General features: G+C 43.3%; 1 protein-coding gene and 1 pseudogene across 7 annotated transcripts in view; one reads left to right on the forward strand and one right to left on the reverse strand.

Annotated features, from left to right (window-relative positions):
* The window catches only part of SMARCE1 (SWI/SNF related, matrix associated, actin dependent regulator of chromatin, subfamily e, member 1), a 70615-nt gene extending 67509 nt beyond the window's left edge, over nucleotides 1-3106 (reverse strand). For 2 of the 7 annotated variants that reach the window (XM_033918722.1, XM_033918718.1), the window contains exon 1: nucleotides 3011-3106. The gene's annotated coding sequence lies outside the window, so the exon portion shown is untranslated. The other 5 variants (XM_033918721.1, XM_033918719.1, XM_033918720.1 and 2 more) reach the window with 4 other exon arrangements.
* Nucleotides 3107-6868: 3762 nt separating this feature from the next.
* On the forward strand, nucleotides 6869-7717 carry LOC117347820 (annotated as a pseudogene).

The raw sequence follows: 7717 nt of genomic DNA on the forward strand, positions 1-7717 counted from the left end.
AGATGCAACTCTGCAAGCAGTACAAGCCCAGAGGAAAAGAAACAAACGCATTTCTTCCTCAACAGACAAATCAATCACTAAAAAAATTTAAAAAAAAAAGACAAATCAATCACTAAATAAAAAAATAAAAGCCTTTCCCCTACCGTTGTTGTCTCTCTCCCTCTATGTGCCTTGCCTTCTGGCCTGTCCCCCGGTGTTATCTTTGGGCCGGTCCACTGTGCGATCAACGCAGCGGCTTCGGACCACCTCCCCGACTGCTGCATTGCACAAAGCTGTGGGCAGCGGCTCCTCGCACGCGTCCCGCACCTCATCTTGAAGCCTTCCCTCTGACGTTGCGACGTCAGAGAGAAGGCTTCCGGTTCAGGCGCAAGCCACGCGTAGTAGCCTTTTCCCACGGCTTTGTGCACTGCAGCACTCAGGGAGCCGGGCTGAAGACGCCGTGTTGATCGCACCATGGACCATCGGCTGAAGAACGCTGTCTTGGGCCCGATGGACATGCCGTCCCTGTGGACCATCAGAAAACTTCTGTGGACTGGCACTGGTCCACGGACCGGCGGTTGAATAACACTGCTCTATCTTACCTAATTCTTAATGTTCCTTTTCACGCAAAAACACACTTTAAGGCTACTACCACATATGCTGTACAAATTCTTTAACTTCAACACATTCATGAGATGTTGAATGAGTTTCAAGTTTCCTTAATTGTTTCGTTCATTATGGAATTTCTAAAACATCCTTTCTCCTAAAGAAATTTCTATAAAAAGTTCTTTCTTTCTTTAACCCCCCCCTATTTCTAATGTATCAGTATTGTAAATTGCTTAATACTCACATACAAGCGGTATATCAAATGTAATAAATCCAATCTACTTAATTGTACAATAAGAATGCATAATAGAGCTTACAATCTAGTCAAAAATGATAAAAATTAAAGCTCTGATCATAATTTAAAACAAACCTCAAAGATACCAGGCGGAATATAGCTGGAGCATAATGTAGCAATCCAAATTGACACTTAGAAGTCCTTTTACTAAGTGCAAGTATGCACTTACCACAGCTTAAAATGGCTTACCATGGGATATGCTCAAAAGTTCTGTGGTAAGTTCCTAATTGATGCACACTACTTAGATATTAATTAAAAAAAAAAACTTTTGTTGGGGGGGACAGAGTAGGCATTCTTGCACTTATCAGTTAGTGCACACACTAACTGGTTAGTTCAGAGCTACTCCGAAAGCCCTTAATACTTACAAAATAGGTATTGGTAAGTGTCCCTCAGTAATTCTTTTTTTAATGGTTGCAAAAAAACTACTGGTGAGATGAAAATAAGAGGAAATTCTTTTCAAATAAAGACAAGAGACCTCAAGTGTTCACATCCAATTGACAATGGAATACATCCCCACAGATGGACTCCTGGATATAAGCTAAGTATTCTAGGCTTTATATGTTTTTAAGCCTGCTTATCCAGGGACATTTCTCTAGGTGCTATATTTGATATGCTGCTTTATTTCTTGGCACACAAAAAATTAGCCACTCAATTGCAAAATAGTTACTCTAAATATTATTAGAGAGGCAAAAGAAAAAAACGACATTCGAGACTAGTGATAGTTCACATAAAGTCCATCTGTGGGGATGTATTCCATTGTCAGTTGGATGTGAACACTTGAGGTCTCTGTCTTTATTTGAAAATAATTTCCTCTTATTTTCATCTCACCAGTAGGTTTTTTGTTCTTAGGACTTTATATTTTGAGGATTTGCTGCATGCTAATGATAACACAAGCATGTGGCCATTCATAGAACCCCCCCCCTAAAATTGGCCCTTTTCTGGTTGCAGTAAAATGGCTTTAGCACATGGGGAAACCCCACATAAGGGTGTGGACTAAGGCCCTAATAACCAGTCTTTAATTTTTATTTAGCCTTTGGGGAAAGGGGTGGATAGAGAAGGAAAGGAAGAGGTTGACAACATTTTTAACAAATCATGCAGAAACCCAAAATCTGTTTTATATATGATGTCTAAATATTTGTGAATAGTCATAAGAACATGCTCATTACTTCAAGGTAGTCGCTCACTGCAACTTCTAGTAAAACGACTCCCCCAAACCCCCACCCCCCAAAAAAAACCATCAAACCCACCCCATATAGCTCCAGATCCAATAAATTGATGCATCAGACCCTTGTTTGGTTGAAATCTAAGCTCTGCGTCAAGTGTGGTCCTTACTCTGTTGAATTGTCCTGTGCAATACTCATGGGTGGATATCACAAAGATGCTCCCCACCCTTCTAAAAACGAGAGGATTATGCGTCCTTTTACTTATTTAATTACTTATATTTAAACTTGATTCCACGCCTTTCCCAAAAATGCCCAAAGCAATTTTGCAACAAAAGACAATGCAATAACATTACAATATAGACACAATCCCAATCCTTTAAATCCCACTCATTTTATACTTAACCATTGAAAGGTAACTCCCAGCAACCTAGCCCAGAAACCACCAGACCCTCCAGATGATTAACAGGCGTTTTTCATAACAAAGAGGGGGGGGGGACCGAAGGCCGCAGCCCGGCGTTGGAACTGCTCCCAAGCAGGGAGCGGACGGGAGGAGCCGTCTCGGGCTGGAGGGCGCTGGGAGACCCGGCGCCGGGGAGTAGGATAGGGAAGATGCGAGAGAAGCTGTTACCCCCAGCCACACTCACCAACCACTGCCGCCGCTCGAGCCCCTTTTGTGCTCACGGCCAAAAAGATCACAGAGCTGAACGTTCGTCTCCGCACATTCCACCTGGGCCCCCACAGCTGCTACCCTCGGCCTCGCCTAAAAAAATTAGAACATATATAATCTTTTCCCAAACCTGATTTTTTTTTTTTTTTTTTTAATAGTACCTTTACATCTCCCTACCTGGACTTTTTTTTTTTTTTTTTTAATGTTGTTTAGAAACGTAATAAGCGACAATACAGTTTTTTTAGCAACTGCTTAAACGTTTTCAGAATTTTTTGTTCCTAGAACAAACTTTATAAATACCAGAAATCACTTTCTAGCTCTCGGTAAGAAGCTGGGCGCGCAGTGACGAATCCGCTTGTTATGAATGCGCGTGTGCTAGGATACAATCACGTGATGCAGCGGTGGTTCAATTGCTCACGTTTTATGATGGTCACCGGTGTAGGGTTACGCTCGTTCTACGGTTTATTTATCCTATACTATAGAGAGAGCAATAATTGTATGTTTGTTGGACATTTTATCTTAAAAACGACTCTGAAGATTTTGGATTTAATATGGAGAGGATACATTTTAGGGTACCAGAAAGCGATCTAGTTAGGTGTCAAATTTGTGAAAATTCATTAGGAGGATCTTTTGGGGGTTTGAAAAAAGCGTTTGGAGCAGCACCAGAATGAGGCTTGCAATACACTGAGAAAGGCTACTGGAACACCAGAATGAGGCTTGGAATGCATAGGCTGCTGGAACACCACAGTGCAATTTGAAAGGCTATTAGAGCACCAGAATGAGGTGGGTTTTTTTTAGAACATACTGAGAAAGATTTTAACACAAAACCTGAGGAAAAAGAAAGGAGGGAAGTTTGGCAGATTAAAACCATGACAATTGGGCACTTCACACAAAACACACAGGATGAAAGTTAGGCTGCTAAAAAAAGAGAGGAGGGACATTTGGTTGATAAAACCATTTAGGGTTAACAGCCATCCAGGAAAACCCAGACTTGTCCTCATTTTCAAGGATTGTCCAGGTGCCAGGACGGTTTTTGATAAATGGGGGAATCTATCTGGATTTAACTGGCTCTCCTGACTCCCCCAACTGCTTTTCAGCCCTTCTCCTTCCATGCTGTTTCTCCAGTCCCCTACCCTTTCTCCTCCGACCACCGATACTGCTTTCCCTCACAATCTGTTACTCAAGCCCTTAATGCGCGGTTAGTGTGGGCAAACAGGCTACTGCAAAATGTGTTTTGCCTATTTGCATGCGATAATCCATGCAGCAATGATTTGAAGGGGTGTGTAGGGTGGATATTCCTGCATTATCTGGCTTGCGCTTACCAGATAGCACAGGATTAATACTGCTTCCTAAATAGGTATTGGTTAAATGCTGCCAAGTTTAATTTTATGCAGGCATAATCTGGGCTTAATTTGTGAGAAAGTCTTGCATTAGAACATGCTAAAACCAGATTTTACTACACTAGTAAAAGGGCTCCTGAATGAGTATTATTGAATGCACATCTGTAATTATATTGCTCCCTGATCTAAACATGCTGCTAAGACCACCACCTAATGTTAATACTGTGTGCATTGTGGAACTCCATATGTGCTGTTAGCTAGGCTCTAAGGGTTAGAAAATTTCAGGCAGCTTTTTACCTGGGCAAATGGCTTTTGAAGATTGTCTTGATAAGGACTGGCAGACCAGCTATCCCAAAGTCAACTGTAGTAACTGAGTGGGAGGGTTGTGTATCAGAGGACCACTCATTCATCAAACCAAATCTAAAGGTCATAATGTCACAAGCCAATAGGTCTCAATCTAATGATGGTTGGAATAGACCAGGAAGTTTTACAAAAGCCTTAGGGAGTTTGAGGATCAGTGAAATTGTAACTTACTCTTATTTTACAGTTGCCAAGGAAGCAATCCAGAAAGTTCCTCCATCACTCCCTTTTTCTTTCTCACCTCCATGAGGGGTGCCGAAGGTAGCTGCCATTGTCTTCCCGGCACTTATAGTGGAGCAAGTCAAGCAGGATATTGTCCAAGAACTGGGTGAAGCCGATGAGTGCCGGCAGCTGGGTGAGCAGGAGCAGGCACCGCTGCCAGGTCCCGTCGAGCCCCTCCCCCCCAGCGCAGGTAGCACGCGGCCGTCATAGTCAAGCGGGGGAAGGTGGGGGGCAGCGGGCAGCACCGAGCCGTTCTCCTTTGGCGGCGTATCCTGGTGCCTGTGGTCTATGGCCATCCTGAGCCGGGTCTGCTGCGGCTTCACCCCCTCCCCTCCTGCTATGGCTTAATCGGTGGCAGACGGCATGAAGGAGGTATGGCAGATTCCCCCCTCTCGTACCCGAATGAGAGTGAGCACCTGACGTGCACTCTCAGAGCACGACACTGCAGAGGAAAAGCTGCAGCAGGAGCATAGTCAGGCGTGCGTCCTCAGCTCGGAAAAGTCACGTTTGACGAGTTCGGTTGCTTGTAGGAGTTTCTTGAGAGAGAGGGGAAAAGTTTTTGGGATTATCCGGCTTTGCCTGGGCTTTTTCTCTCTCTATCCTCTGCATGTGCATGCCTCTCGGAAGCAGAAGGAGACCTGCAGAGCTGGCTCCCAGACCCACACCTCCCTCTCCGGCAGGCCAGGTAGCTCGTTGATCGAATCAGTGCTCTGTTTATGAATTAAAGCTTGCTCAAGTGTTTTGCTTGTCTTGCAAAACACTCACAAACCACGTTACTCGCAAACCGAGGTTTGACTGTATATGACACCTTGTTGAGGCCCTGCTGTTCAGGGGCCACAATAATGAGAGACCTCACACTCAATATACTGCTTTTGAATAATAGATATTTTATTAGTAAATCAGTAACAGCTTACAAGAATAAATCTTTCAGCATATAGAGTAACAGAGCATATGATCTTCAGGCCTGAGATCTCGTGTCTGTCCTACTTACATGATAAGAAAAGCTGTCTTTATACAATTCTTGGTAGCCAAAGGCCACGTTGGTACAAGTCATATGATTAATTTTATTGGTTACTTACACATCATTGCACTCATTAATTGATTTACAATATTACATTTCATTACATTACATTAGTGATTTCTATTCCGCCTGTGCCTTGCGGTTCTAGGCGGATTACAATTAGAAGAGATCTGGACATTACCGAGAGAATTACATAACAACGGAACAAGTAGTTTACATATTGTGGTAGAGAATTACAAATTAGAGGATATCTGGAGTTTTTTCGATAGAATTACTTAGCAAGATTCAGTAATTACAGGATACAGTGGAGAATAACAATATATTCGGGTAGCAGAAGAAAGTTAACTTACTTTGAAGGGATAGGATTGTTGGATATCGATGGGTGATGCTTATTTGGGAATCTAATATTTTTGGTAGGTGAGGTTTGAGGAGTTGACTGATGTGTTATTCACGGGGGAGAGATCGTGTGCGATTAGGGAGGGGATTAGTAAGTAAGGACGTATTTTTTGAATAGGAAAGTTTTGATTTCTTTTCGAAATGCTTTGATGTCTGTTGTATTGATCATCAGATTGGTGATGGTGGGGTCAATTTTCGCTGCCTGTGTCATACAATATCTGTGTCATACTATACGTATGTCCTGTTTACTGGTAAATCACTACCTTTTCCCATCAAATGCCATTTTAAACATCAGGTCAGCAATTTCAAGCCAAAAGTCCAGTAAAGGTCCGCCCATTACAGGATATTTCTTGCAAATAATATATTTTTATATTCTTGTTCAGGACATATCCTAATCCTTTTATGACACCATGGCAGATGTGGCGCCAGTTGCTATGTGGGAAAATAAGTTTCGCTTGACTTAGCATAAGTTTTGCTTCACTTACTGTTCTCAGCAAATTATTTTCCAGCAAGCATAGATTGTACAAAAGCTGACAGCTATAGTCAAGGGTATTTTTCAATCATTTTTAGGCCTTCAATAATATGGCCTATTATATTCAGATATTTCAGAAGTTCTTCACCTTTAGTTACATAAAGGACTTGAGATCTTCACCTATATCTATAAAAGGCCTTGCTCTCTTCCTCCTCTATCATGTGCATTGGCCGGGAACGTAAACTCTTTAGACGGTGTGCATCTTAGGAGCCAGGCTTTGGGTCTTGGCTCTGGTCTGGCTTTGTGTCTAGTATATGGATTACATCACTTTGCTAATGAGAGGAAGAATGGGCACGCAGGGAAGCCCTGTCAAGAGCTACGATTATCTGGTCAAATTCTTGCTAGTTGGAGACAGCGATATTAGGAAAGGCGAGGTCCTGGAGAGCCTTCAGGACAGCGCATCGGAGTCTCCCTATGCTTACAGTAATGGGATTGATTATAAAACCACTACGATCCTTTTGGATGGCAGACGAGTTAAGCTGGAGCTGTGGGACACATCAGGCCAAGGGAGGTTCTGCACTATCTTCCGTTCCTATTCAAGGGGTGCTCATGGAATCCTTTTGGTATATGACATCACTAACCACTGGTCATTTGATGGCATAGATCGCTGGATCAAAGAAATAGATGAGCATGCCCCAGGGGTACCATGGATCTTGGTTGGGAACCGGCTGCACCTGACCTTCAAGTGACAAGTGCCAACGGAGCAGGCACGTGCCTATGCAGAGAAAAATGGCATGACATTCTTTGAAGTCAGCCCACTGTGCAACTTTAATGTGATTGAGTCTTTCACAGAGCTGTCACGCATTGTGCTGATGAGGCATGGCATGGAAAAGATCTTGGGACCCAACAAAGTTTTCAGCTTACAGGACCTCTGCTGCAGTGCTATCGTCTCCTGCACATCTGTCCACCTCATTGACAAGCTTCCCTTGCCTGTTGCCATCAAGAGTCATCTGAAATCCTTCTCCATGGCCAATGGTATGAATGCTGTCATGATGCACGGCCGCTCCTACTCAGTGGCAAGTGGCAGTGGAAGTGGTGGCAGCAGTAAGGGTAACAGCCTGAAACGTTCCAAGTCCATCCGCCCTTCTCAGAGCCCACCTCAGAACTGCTCCCGAAGCAACTGCAAAATTTCTTAG

The sequence above is a fragment of the Geotrypetes seraphini genome, chromosome 13, assembly GCF_902459505.1.
Source record: "Geotrypetes seraphini chromosome 13, aGeoSer1.1, whole genome shotgun sequence".
NCBI classification, from domain to species: domain Eukaryota; kingdom Metazoa; phylum Chordata; class Amphibia; order Gymnophiona; family Dermophiidae; genus Geotrypetes; species Geotrypetes seraphini.